Source organism: Lissotriton vulgaris, chromosome 6, assembly GCF_964263255.1.
Source record: "Lissotriton vulgaris chromosome 6, aLisVul1.2, whole genome shotgun sequence".
Classification (NCBI taxonomy): domain Eukaryota; kingdom Metazoa; phylum Chordata; class Amphibia; order Caudata; family Salamandridae; genus Lissotriton; species Lissotriton vulgaris.
This window is the reverse complement of record NC_141694.1, coordinates 1395716757-1395730493: the sequence shown is the minus strand read 5'-3', so window position 1 is coordinate 1395730493 and position 13737 is coordinate 1395716757.

Below are 13737 nucleotides of genomic sequence, written 5' to 3'. Positions count from 1 at the left end.
GTCCAACCCTATGTCAAACAGGGAAGTTCAAAGTTTTTGCGGGTTTACAAGGTCGAAAGCAGTGGACAAATCCATAAAAGCTAGATGTATGTCCCCCTGCTTTGCGACCGTGTACTTCCCTATCACGAGATGTAAATTGAGGCATTGACCCAAAGTGCCTCTCCCTTTTCTGAATCCGTACTGCAGATCAGAGATGACGGCATTCTCTCCCAACCAGATTGTCATCTTCTCTAGAATGACTTTTCCCATTATTTTAGCCACCGAGTCCAAGAGAGAAATCGGCTGGTAGCACGCTGGGTCCTCTCTTGAACCCTTCTTGAATATTGGGACAACAACCGCTTTGGCCCAGGACACTGGAGGACCCACTTTAGTAGCTGCATTAAAAACAGAAGTTAAAATCTTTGCCCTATAATGCGGATCTGCCCTGTATAAGTCTGCCGGCACCCCGTTCTGTCCTGGGGCTTTTCCATGGGTCGTGGACTCAATGGCATCCAAGACTTCTTCCTCAATAAAATTAATTTTTCCTGGCCATTCAGAATCACCTTGAATCATAAGAGATGAATTATTTATGTCTGCATAAAGACCACCAAAATGCGCCACCCACTTTTCTGGAGGGATGATACAATCCTTGTTTGTATCTTCTATGTCATTGAAAAGAGGACTGTTAATTACTTTCCAGAATTGCGTGCTACTTTTCAGGACACTCACTTTGGAAAGTTCCTCCCAAGCCATATCTTTTAGCTCGATTTTCCTTCGTTTGATAGCTTTCTTGTAGGCCCTTCTTGTCTCAGCAATCCTCTAGGAATCCTTATCTGATTCTGGTAATACTTCAAGGAGCACCCTGTGGGTATCAGTGCAGGCTTGGTTAAACCAATTTTCCAATTTCTTGGGCCTAACTTTACTTTACTTTTCCCAGTCAAATTGGTTGCTACCTGTGATACGGTTAAACGCACAGAGGATATCCCTTGGGTCTGCACTAGCACCTAAACAAGTAGTCAGGTCCTCAGATTTACTCCTGTACAGTCACACATATGTGAACTGGAAACTTGGTAGCTATGGGGGGGGGTCATTTGGCCACCCTCCCTTAGGACCCTATCCCCTGGGGCTTGGCCAAAACTCCCTGGAGTCCACTTAGGGTACCCAGGGTGCCATGGGACCGCAAGGGAAGCCTCAGGCCCCCACGGTCCCCGCTGGCTCCACGCGTCCTTCGGGAGCCAACATTGCTGTCGCACACAGGAAGAAGCTGGAAATTCAGCTACCTCATGCAAGAGTAGTAGTTTCATCTCTTTCCCTGCCCGCATGTCTGTGGGAAGGGAAAGAGATAAAATCTCTGCTTCCAGCAAGCAGGATCGTTTTGACATCTCCCACTTGCTGGAAGCGGAGTGTTTGCTCTTGCTTGGTGGGAGCTGTCAGCTCCTATAATGCACAAGAAAACAGCTATGTCCTGGGGTGGGCACCCTGGGTCATAGCAGGAGCCTACCCTTGAGGTTCGTGCTCCCCATGGCCATATATAGCTCCAGGAGGCATCTTGGAGGTGGTGGTCCCTGTGGCTGTACATGAATATGGTACATTGCAACGTGATTTATTACATTGCGTGCTTTTACAATGCGGTTGTTACAATGACCGCGTTGTTAGTATGTGATGAATTTACATCGCAAGTACTTACAACGACTTGCACTAGCGGCACGCTGGTCTTAGGAATAGTATTAAATACTATTCCTACTTCAGTTTGTGCAACAGTAGGGAAGGTGTTGGAATTCATTTCCAATACCTTAGTGCCCCCTAAGCATGGGCGAATTTTGCGAATTCGCGATCCGCGAATTTGCGGATTTGCGAATTCGCGATCCGCAAAATTCGCGAATTCGTGCGTATTTGCGGATTTTTGTTTTTTGCGTGTTCGCGGGGTTTTTTGCGTGTTCGCGGGGGTTTTTGCGTGTTCGCGGGAATTTTTGCGTCTTCGCGAGCCACTTGCATAGCGAAGTTACCCATGCAGTCGTTTATGGGATAGGGAGAGAGAGATAGATAGACAGATAGATAGATAGATAGATAGATAGATAGATAGATAGATAGATAGAGAAAGAGAGGGAAAGAGAGAGGGAGAGAGAGAACGAGAGAAAGAAAGAGAGGCCGGATCTCTGAAGGGCCAGATTCCTGAGTTGCCCCTACAGAACATACAGCTTTTTATTTTTAGCAAAATGCATATGAAAATTGTGCTGTAAAGGTCTCTTTTAGTTTAACCCCTCCTGACAACTCAAAATGGGTGTATTTGCCATCCTCTCCTTCTTCCTGTTTTTGATATCTGTAAATGCTTCCTGATGAGGTTTAATTCCTTGGACAGGTGCCTCGTTGCCTACTTGTAACTATTCTCTGACCCTGCTTCAAGGGTCAGAGCAGGGTCAGAGAATAGTTGGAAGTGGGCAACGAGGCGCCAGGAAGCAATTAGCAGCAGGTGTTCAAGTTGAAGTTAATTTGTTTGTAACCCTTTTGTAAAAGGTTACAAAGAAATTAGGTTCAACTTTTGCACCTGCTGCTGTAACCCTTGCTTGGCTGAAAATTCTTCCCCGCTGATTCGCGGATTTTACCGCGATTTCGCGAGATTCGCGGATCGCGAAATCGTGGAAAATCCGCAAATTCGCCGGCGAAACGGATTTTACACCCACCCTTAGTGCCCCCTAGTGCAAGTCGTTGTAATGACTTGCGATGTAAATGCATTGTGTACTAACAGCATCAGTGGGTGTCTCAGTATCTGTTTAGGATTAATATAAAAAACTACTGAATTAATTTACACCAAATCAGCAAACTCCGCCAGTCGAAAGAGCAAAGGACACACAGGGGATTCTAAGGAAGCTCCTTAATTGAAATTGTGGCATAATGCATGCAATGGGGAGAGAGCAGCGGATTTACTGCTGAGTGGGTTGTTGAGCAGCAGGATAATCCGCCATTCAATCCTGGCGTCCAAGGACGACGGAGTCGGAACATTATCATATACTGGGGCAAGTTACTTAAAAAAAAGCATACAAATGTGGACTGTTGGCGGCTTTCTGTGGGTAAGGTTGGCACACTGGGGTGTAACGGAGGAGAGAAAGAGGAAAGTACTTACTCGCAGGAACTTTCCATTCCCTCTTTCTGAGACAATGTCGCTGCTCCAATGAGAAGCCTCTGTTAAGTATTTTAACAAACCCCAAGAACCTCCAATTAATTGACAGTCGAGCACAGCACTGGCATGGATAAAGGCAATCACCGAAAGGCGTCTGCCAGGTGCAAGATTGAAGACAATATGCTTTATTTGTGTGCGTTTGGTGGTAAATAAAGCCTGCTGCAACACGACCCTAGCTGTGCCATTCACGATTTTAAGGAAGAAAGTGAGCGGAGGTGAATATATATATATATATATATATATATATATATATATATATATATATATATATATATATATATATATATATATATATATATATATATATATATATATATATATATTGCCCAAAACGTCTCCTCCAACAGGCAGCACACGGGGCTTGTGGAACATCCGCCTTTTATTTTCTCATCAGACCATGGGCATGACGCGTTTCGGGGGGTTTTTCCTTTTTCAAATGCCCCCCTGGTCGAGTTGTGTCTTTGCTTGCAGTTCCCAATTGTCAATTATTCATTGTCCATCCCACCTTCTGAAGTAGTGTGGGTTGCCTAACAAACACGGCATGGAGTTGCCTCTGCCCTGGGTAGTAGACTGCATTTCCCAGCATGCAGCATTTGTAAGCATGCCGGCGGCGATACCAATTACCGGCTCACATTCTTGTGTTATCCGCAGCCGGTGTGTCATGTCGTCTGGCGGGAGCTGTGGTGCTTGTTTGGGGTTCAGGTGATGACATCCACACTCCTCTCCCCCTTCCTCGCACTTCAGACTGTCCTGGAAAAGGAAACGCCTATGAAGTAGGGGCGTAGCTCCATGCAGGTATGGACTGTATTTACAGGATTATCCATTACAGGCTTGATGCGGGGTAGTCCGAGGGTCTACCTTTTTGCGACCCCCTTTGGACACTTGCGGGGGGTGCACACCTTGCGTGTGGTTCAGCACGAGTGCTAAACACTTGCAACACGCTGAATATTGCCCAAGACGTCTCCTCCAACAGAAAGAAACAGGCAGCACACGGGGCTTGTGGAACATCCGCCTTTTATTTTCTCATCAGACCATGGGCATGACGCGTTTCGGGGGTTTTTCCTTTTTCAAATGCCCCCCTGGTCGAGTTGTGTCTTTGCTTGCAGTTCCCAATTGTCAATTATTCATTGTCCAGCCCACCTTCTGAAGTAGTGTGGGTTGCCTAACAAACACGGCATGGAGTCGCCTCTGCCCTGGGTAGTAGACTGCATTTCCCAGCATGCAGCATTTGTAAGCATGCCGGCGGCGATACCAATTACCGGCTCACATTCTTGTGTTATCCGCAGCCGGTGTGTCATGTCGTCTGGCGGGAGCTGTGGTGCTTGTTTGGGGTTCAGGTGATGACATCCACACTCCTCTCCCCCTTCCTCGCACTTCAGACTGTCCTGGAAAAGGAAACGCCTATGAAGTAGGGGCGTAGCTCCATGCAGGTATGGACTGTATTTACAGCATTCTCCATTACAGGCTTGATGCGGGGTAGTCCGAGGGTCTACCTTTTTGCGACCCCCTTTGGACACTTGCGGGGGGTGCACACCTTGCGTGTGGTTCAGCACGAGTGCTAAACACTTGCAACACGCTGAATATTGCCCAAGACGTCTCCTCCAACAGAAAGAAACAGGCAGCACACGGGGCTTGTGGAACATCCGCCTTTTATTTTCTTATCAGACCATGGGCATGACGCGTTTCGGGGGTTTTTCCTTTTTCAAATGCCCCCCTGGTCGAGTTGTGTCTTTGCTTGCAGTTCCCAATTGTCAATTATTCATTGTCTATCCCACCTTCTGAAGTATTGTGGGTTGCCTAACAAACACGGCATGGAGTCGCCTCTGCCCTGGGTAGTAGACTGCATTTCCCAGCATGCAGCATTTGTAAGCATGCCGGCGGCGATACCAATTACCGGCTCACATTCTTGTGTTATCCGCAGCCGGTGTGTCATGTCGTCTGGCGGGAGCTGTGGTGCTTGTTTGGGGTTCAGGTGATGACATCCACACTCCTCTCCCCCTTCCTCGCACTTCAGACTGTCCTGGAAAAGGAAACGCCTATGAAGTAGGGGCGTAGCTCCATGCAGGTATGGACTGTATTTACAGCATTCTCCATTACAGGCTTGATGCGGGGTAGTCCGAGGGTCTACCTTTTTGCGACCCCCTTTGGACACTTGCGGGGGGTGCACACCTTGCGTGTGGTTCAGCACCAGTGCTAAACACTTGCCACACGCTGAATATTGCCCAAGACGTCTCCTCCAACAGAAAGAAACAGGCAGCACACGGGGCTTGTGGAACATCCGCCTTTTATTTTCTCATCAGACCATGGGCATGACGCGTTTCGGGGGTTTTTCCTTTTTCAAATGCCCCCCTGGTCGAGTTGTGTCTTTGCTTGCAGTTCCCAATTGTCAATTATTCATTGTCCATCCCACCTTCTGAAGTAGTGTGGGTTGCCTAACAAACACGGCATGGAGTCGCCTCTGCCCTGGGTAGTAGACTGCATTTCCCAGCATGCAGCATTTGTAAGCATGCCGGCGGCGATACCAATTACCGGCTCACATTCTTGTGTTATCCGCAGCTGGTGTGTCATGTCGTCTGGCGGGAGCTGTGGTGCTTGTTTGGGGTTCAGGTGATGACATCCACACTCCTCTCCCCCTTCCTCGCACTTCAGACTGTCCTGGAAAAGGAAACGCCTATGATATATATATATATATTTATATATATATATATATGAAGAAAAGAAGAGGGATGGGGATCCACAATTTGTAATTAATAGTAACTCAACCATAAATACTGTTATCAATTTGACTGACATTGACTTGAATGTGGCAGAGATGCAGCTTTTGGCTTTAAGACTCTCATTTTGTCCCAAATCGGGTTTTAAATATGTTCAATCTCGAGTTGATGTTTTTAAGTTTATTAGAAAATTAAAGCTATTAAAGCATCACAAGCTGAATAATGCTAATGAAAGTACTTTATCTATTATTGCTGAGAACCAACCTAGTTTACGGTTCCAAGTGTCTGAAGTCCCTGTTTTGCGAACCGTTAATGTATTAGCAGGGTCTAATTATGATGAGCCTACTAATACTCAAGAGGATCTCCAGTGTATGGGTATAACAGCACCAAGGCAGTTCCTACCCCTTTTCGCCCATCGTCAATATTTATCCTCATGATTGCAAGAGACGCCTTCGATATATTTGGGGATAGTGTGATTGAAGATCTCAACATTCTTAATAAATCATGTATGCAAAAGAACAAACATAGGCAATATGTAGAGCAACAATATTCTCGCCTTATGAAGAAAATCAGTAATGATAAGAATATAATTGTAAACAAGGCAGATAAGGGTGGGAATATTGTTCTTTGGCCTCGCAAAGCAAATATGGAAAAAGCCAAAAAACATTTAAGTGACATTTGTTGCTATAGAAAAGCGTCTTAAGTTAAAGAACAGGTCTTCAAAGAATTAGCTCAGTGGAAACGTGAGGGCTTGATCAGCAAGGAAGAACACAATTTTTTAGGAACTGAACATCCCATTACCCCTACTCTTTATCTAATCCTAAAAGTGTACAAGCAAATGACTCCCGTTCCTGGCCGGCCAATAATCTCTGCACAAGTTGGTCTTTTGGAATCCATGTCCAAATATGTGGATTTTTTTCTCCATGGTTATGTTCAAAATCTCCCGCCCTATATCAGGGATACTAGCCACTTTCTGGAGAAATTGAGGGAGGTTACTTGGGAGGAGAAATACTGCTTACTAGTAATGGATATCTGTTCTCTCTATACCAGTAATAATCATCAGGTCGGTTTGAATGCCATAAGTCAATTCCTTTCCGATAGAGATGTGTGTTTTTATCAGCACAATAAAATGTTGTTACGAATGACAGAAATGTGTCTTACTAATAACTTTTTCCTTTTCAACAGGGAAATATTTCAACAATTGAGGGTTGTGGCTATGGGGGCATGCTTCTCCCCTAGCTATGCATGTTTACATTTTGGCTGGTGGAGAAGCATGTCCTATGCCATACCCATGCTGACACTGTCTCTGATCACGTCATTAAATGGTGGAGATTCATGGATGACGTGTGTGTAATATGGAAAGTTACTCAAGAGTCAGCATTTAAATTTGTAGCTGATATCAATGACAATACCCTCAATCTACAATTCACGGCCAATGTCAGCAACTTTAAAGTGGAGTTCTTGGATGTGTAAATGGATGTGGAGGCCAATACCATTCAGACTAAGTTACATAGAAAGGCTACTGCTGGCAACTCTTTACTGCATGCCAGTAGTGCCCACCCTAGACACCTGATCAGGAGTATCCCTTATGGGGAATTTTTAAGAATCAAAAGAATTTGCAGTAACAAAGGAGATTTGGAAACATGTCTATCTGAATCAGTGGAAAGATTTAAGGCTCAAGGTTACAGTTAAATAGATTTGCAGACTGCTAAAATACAGGATCAGGTCTCTCAGCAAGAAACAAGTAGCGAGGCCAATACACAACTGGAAATTCCACAACAGTGTGTCAATAAAAAATCAGTGGTTAGACTCATCACCACACTTAGCAGTCAAGAGAAGCAAGTCAGAAACATAATCAACAAAGTTTGGCCAATTCTGAAAACAGACATTACCCTAGCCTCTGAATTAGATACTTATCCGGCTATAACTTTTAGAAGAGCTCCCTCTATGAGGGATTCTCTGGTTAGAACTAGTCCGGAAGTGAGTGAGACTAGTAACTGGTTGACCAACAGAAAGGGGTTTTGTAAATGTAGCTTGTGCAGGGCTTGTAAATTTGGGGTAAATAAGTATGAGTTTGTTGATGCTTTCTATTCTACACAGTATAAAATCCAGGGCTTATACTCATGTAAGACTGATCATGCAGTCTAGGTGCTCACATGTACGTGCCAACTTCAATATGTGGGTAGTACAAAACTCCCTGTGTTTAACCTGATCTTGCAGCACTTACGGGCGATAGTTAATTTGGATTCTTCATAACCGGTCGCTCGTCATTTCAAATTAGTGCATCATAACAATCTCAATGACCTCAGTTATGTTGTGATTGATGCAGTCCCAAAGTCTATACGGGGAGGGAACAAAGACAAGAAACTGCGCCAACTTGGGAGTCATTATATCATATGGTTAGATACTAAGATGCCAAATATCCCTAATACAGGAGAAGATTTGTATATTTTTTTCATAATGACTATCTTTGACCTTGAGGCTTGTGTGTATACATTCATATATCTTTATAGATATGTTTACTTCTTAAGCACTTTATTTGCTGCTAGTGATAAAATTAGTTTTCTAATGATTTTTTTCAATGTATTGTGATATATTTATGAGATTTATGTATTCTTTTAGGTGTATTGAATGACTATTTATGGGATTTTAGCTTCACTTTTATCGGGGTTTTAGCTGGTTTTACTAGTTTTCTGGTTTTACTGGTTGTTTTCCCATTAGAGCTGATTTTTGCACAGATGTTATTTCATGCATTGTATTGCAATTCTTATAAATTTAGTTTATTAGTTTATTAGGTTATAATAACTGCATACACCCGATTGGTTTCAACCTTTTAATTTTTGATCTTATCGTGTTCCCTATGACTTTAATAGTTTACCGATAAGAAATTGCATTGAATTTGATATTTTTTAATACTCAAATTTACAATACCTTACATTTGCACTGATATCATCAGACAGGCAGTGTCACATTTTGATTCTGGGCACTTGCCCTGTATTGCACATTTTGCACTGTTAACATTATTTAAATGTAGGTGGAAACAATATGTATTCAAGAAAGTATAGCATCTGTATTTACTTTGAAAGCACTGTTTTTAAATAATTTTCAACAAAGTGTTTTACATATTAATGTTACTTTGTGATTTAAAACTCACTACCAGTAAGATTCAATATATTGTAAATAGGTACCTTTTCTAGCATATCAAAACCCCTATTTAAAGTCTGTCTTTTACCTCTTTGCTGCCGAAAAAACAGAGGGAAATCATTGTGAACTGAGTATTTAAACCACCCGGGAAGTGTAGCCTGTCATGTGATTAAGACCGGGGAGACCCGGTCAAAACGCGTGATGGTGTGAAGAAAATAAACGCACCTTAGAAAATCTTTATCCTGTGTGGTGGTCCGTTCCTGAAAACATTTGCTGGAGCAACTTTTGTGGACAGGATCTGATGTCTATATATATATATATATATATATATATATATATATATATATATATATATTCACTGAAAAAAACATAGGTTTCACATGTTATAGTTAGCTGAACATTTCTCTCATACAAAACATTTGAAATTTATCTGTTATAGTTAGCTCAGCTAACTTTAACTTGCGCGCCCGCAATGCACTGCTGAGGACGTCACATATTACATCACTCATGACATAGTCAGTGACATCACTCATGACATCACTGATGACATCTCAAATGACATCCCTGATGTCATTTGAGATGTCATCAGGGATGTCATGTTAGATGTGAAGGACATCTAACATGAGCTTCGATTGGAATTCCATAGAGCATATTATCAAACCCATTATCGCCACTTTAGCGACACTTTCCAGCCGATAAAGTGGCGATAATTTTGTCACCCAGGCTTGATATCATGACCCAGAGTTCCTAGTGTACAGCACCTTCTCTATAAAATCTTTAATTACCTCCGAGCAATGACAACAGATAGGTTACAACAGTCTGACAAACAGATCCACAACCTTATTATGCCACTTTTGAGTCACTTTTAACATGGGTAAAGTGATGCAAGGAGCTAGTAAATTTACATCTCACTTTTCAAGAAATAATCTCAACTCCAGACTCTGCGACACAGTTTTAATGTTGTTTTCTCTCTCTCTCTCACTCTCTGTGACATCATTTCTCTTTCTCTCTTAAACTTAGACACTGCTGTCTTGGACGTGTAGACGTGAAGAAGAATTGTTCAGAATAAGTTGTGACACCAACTGCCTGAAATGTTTACCCGCAAAGTTTTTACAACGGTAAGCACAGAGGCCTAGATGTACAAAGCCTTCATATGAATGCATTAGAAATAAGTTGCCATGTTAGACCTTAAAAACTTAGACAACAGCTTATCAATATCTTTATAAAATTTTAACGGAAATTGAGTGGGTATCATAGCAAGGGAATAAAATATTTTAGGAGCAATATTCATTTTTATGGATTCCATTCTTCCCCACCAAGTGAGATGAAGAGAAGACCACCTTGCAGTTTTAGTTGTAACAAAATCAAGAATGAAAGTACTATTTAATTTTAACGTTGATGGCAAGGAGGATGCAAACAAAATTCCTAGATATTTCAGTTTATGTTTCTGCCAAACAATATCAGATAAAAGTAACATATCAGGGGTACATAGCACATTTAAGGGGAAAAATTCTGTTTTATTTTAGATTCTTTCCCGAATTGTGTTCCCTCTTTTGTTTCACATGATTTGTTAATTTATCTTGCAGCTGTTTCTTCATCTTCTCATGTTGTTTCTATTTTGTATAAACAATTTTCTATTTCATTAGGTACCAATATTGATGTTATTTCTACATTTTGGAATATTGAACTCTCTATCCACTTATCTACTGACTCTTGGAAATCTATTTGGCTTAATAGTATTTCTGGGTGGTTACCAGTGTCGCTTTATCAGACAAACGCATATATTTTGTTTAATTCACTCTGGTCGCCAGTTCGTCTTCATCGTGCAAAATTAATTCCTTCGGATGTTTGTTGGCATTGTAATTCACAGCCTGGGTCCTTACGTCATATGTTATTTGAATGCCAAATTATTTCTACATTTTGGTCAGATGTTTGGGAGGTTTTGTTAAAAATATTACCTATTCACGATGTTTTATCATATCACTTATTAATTTGTAAATCAGTCATGCTTAGTCCTCAACTTTCAGACTTTAATGCAAAATTGTTTAATTACTTAATTTCTGCTGCATTAAAATCAATTAATTTTTGTTGGAAAGATGCTTCCTCTCTCTCTGTTCATGCTTGGTGTTCATTAATTATCTTCACAAGAAGAGGTGCTCAATTACCTTTACATGGAGTTAATCATAACCTTGATTCTTTTCAATCCTTTTGGTCTCCTATTGATTCATATATGTTGTCACAACAATAATGAGAATTTATGTATTTAGATTTAAGGTATTGAGATGTTAGCAGCAACTCAGCATTACCTGTGTGTTGATATCTTGTAATCCCTTTTCCCTTTTCCTCCTTCCCCATACCATCATTTTTATTTTTCCTTTGATTGATTTCTTACTTAGAGTAATTTCATGACCTATTCTGTTCTTTTCATTGTTTGCTTTAATCGCTCAATTGGGTCTTATTGATATGTATACATTTTCGGTATTGTTTTTTGTGTCTTCATTTTGAAATCTGAATCAAATTATTTTGAACTAGAAATAAGTTGCCATAACGGGCATCAGTAACGCAGTAGGCACTTCCATATAGACACCACTTGAATGCGGCACTATAACAGAACTGGAATGTACGAGTCACACTGCACACGTAAAACCGTAGAGTTACCAAAACTTGTAGGGACATAGTATCAAGAACGGCGATAAAATAATCGCTGTTTCAGTGGCAGGAAACTGCTGCTAAAGCGGCGATAATGGGCTTGATAATATGCCCTTCTGAATTCCCATAGTAGCCCAGGTTAACACCAGAACTTGGACTGCTATGGGAATTCACAACAGTATATTATCAAGCCCATTATGGCCGCTTTAGCTGCAGTTTCCTGCCGCTGAAACGGCGATAATGTTATCGCCGTTCTTGATAATATGCCCCGTAATGCTTCAGCTCATTTACTCACATCTACATAATTCTAAACTCTAATTTTCTTTTTCTTTTGCAGATTACCAATCTAACACCTTTTGGAATCCATTTCACAATTTGTTTATAACATTGTTTAAGTTAATTTTCCAGTTCTAATATAGTTATAATTGAGTTTAGTTTATATTTATTGTGTAATAAAAGTTAATTAAAATAACTACATACTTCTTTTATTTTGTGGGGGAGGGGTATGATGGCCCACAATAAAAATAATGTTGAAATACTATAGTAAGATATTCAAGACTAGGATTGAAAACTACTGAGTTCTAACTAACAGATATAATAAAAACAACGGTGAGAAACTACGAAAATGGCGATGGACGGAGTACGTAATCAACCTTTGGCGCCTCGGCACTACCTTTCAAATAAATATATAAAAAATATGACTATTAATACTGTACAAAAGTACAGCAGCAGATGACACACACAAACCGGGAAAAGAAATCAACAGATTTACTAACTGATACAAAGAAAGGTTTGCTTGTTGAACTTGAAGAAAAAGAAAACGTGGGCTTCGAAATGACGCTGAGCATGTGAAGAGAGTACAACTACTACACCAAAAAAAAGGAAAGCTTTACATACTATCATAGAAATGAAGGAGCATATTATCAACAAAATGCGATACATTATCGCTTTTATCGACAGGAAACTGCAGATAAAGCGGCGATAATGTGCTTGATAATAGGCCCTTCTAACTTCCCATAGCAGCCCAGGTTCTGGTATTAACCTGGGCTCCTATGGTTATTCACAAGGGCATATTATCAAGCCCATTATTGTCGCTTTATCAGCAGTTTCCTGCCGATAAAAAGGACGATAATGTATCGTCTTTTGAGGATAATATGACTCATTGCTCTTTTTTTGACCAGTCAACTTAGGTGCATATTATCAAAGACCGGTGTTACAATTATCGCCGTTTTATTGGCAAGAAACTGCAGATATTACGGGGATAATGACCATGATAATACGGCCTTGTTATTTCCCATAGAAGCCCATGTTAACACCAGATCATAGGCTTCTATGGCAATTAACAAGGACGTAATATCAAGCCCACCCTCCCAACATTAATAAAAAACCATAGGCCCTTGTAAATTCCCATAGCAGCCCAAGTTCTGATGGTAACCTAGGCTGGTATGGTTATTCACAAGGGCATATTATCAAGCCCATTATCGCCGCTTTATCAGCAGTTTCCTGCCAATAAAAGCGATGATAATGTATTGCCTTTTGTTGATAATATGGCCCATTGCTCTTTTTTTTGACCAGTAAACTTAGGTGCATATTATCAAGGACCAGTGTTAAAATTATCGCTGTTTTATTGACAGGAAACTGCTGATAAAACGGCGATAATGAGCTTCATAATACGGCCTTGTTATTTCCCATTGAAGCCCATGTTAACACCAGAACATAGGCTTCTATGGGAATTTACAAGGACGTATTATCAAGCCCACCCTCCGAACATTAATAAAAAACTCCAGACAATGCAGGTACCCGGAGCTCGAAGGTCATTTTACATATCACTGCCCCAGAAATGTGGCTTTCCCCGTGACGTGTACGGGGAGAGAGAGAGAGAGAGAGCTCAAAACATTTTTTTTTTTAAAAAGACCGAGGGGTGCCACTCACAGACTGCGGGGAGTAGGACCCTTAACCCCCGCATACTTCAAAATAAAACCAGAGGAGTGCCGTTCCCCAGTGCTCTGGGCACCTTACAAGCCCCCATTATGCAGAAAAATTGCCCCCGTAATTTGCCCCCACCCGGACCTA